General features: G+C 53.1%; 1 protein-coding gene across 3 annotated transcripts in view; it reads right to left on the minus strand.

Annotated features, from left to right (window-relative positions):
• The window catches only part of pdgfd (platelet derived growth factor d), a 27678-nt gene extending 27401 nt beyond the window's left edge, over positions 1-277 (minus strand). For 2 of the 3 annotated variants that reach the window (XR_013121662.1, XM_076976809.1), the window contains exon 1: positions 1-277. This exon is cut by the window's left edge and continues 374 nt beyond it. The gene's annotated coding sequence lies outside the window, so the exon portion shown is untranslated. The other variant, XM_076976810.1, reaches the window with a different exon arrangement.
• Between the last annotated feature and the right edge of the window lie 254 nt (positions 278-531).

The following is a 531-nucleotide window of genomic DNA, read 5'->3' on the forward strand; positions in this document are numbered from 1 at the left end:
TGTAATACACTTGTTCCCGCCGCCAGCTTATCGCTGTTATGTTGCGGTACGCCCGAACTGAGACTCCCAGCCCTGGAATAGCTCACATTCTTTTACGCGTTTGGCGAAAGCGCACGTGGAAGGTCGCGAGCAGGAAAAGCGCACGTGGAAGGTCGCGAGAAGGGAAAAGGCGCGTAAAACGCTGCCAGCTTCAGTCCCGCTGCGAGCTGATCTGTTATTAAACGAGAGGTGGGGTGCCCGGGCAGGTGGGGGGCCGGGCGCTTTCCTGGAGTCAAAGAAGAATACGCCGTGAGGGAAATTTTAGAGCTCGGAGGAAACTTTGCACAGGGGGGAGGCAAACAGCAGGAAAGCGCCGAGAGGCAGAGTTACGCATAAAAGGGAAAGAGTTCAGCTCCAGAAAACATGTCTGGGGAGCGTCTGACACGAAATCATTCGTTGAGACGCTTAGTCATCGACCAAGCACATATATTACTGTTAAAGCCAGCTATTTGAGTCGTGTCGGAGATAAACACGGAGTGCTGCTTTAGGTAA

This window comes from Brachyhypopomus gauderio, chromosome 16 (assembly GCF_052324685.1).
Source record: "Brachyhypopomus gauderio isolate BG-103 chromosome 16, BGAUD_0.2, whole genome shotgun sequence".
Classification (NCBI taxonomy): Eukaryota; Metazoa; Chordata; class Actinopteri; order Gymnotiformes; family Hypopomidae; genus Brachyhypopomus; species Brachyhypopomus gauderio.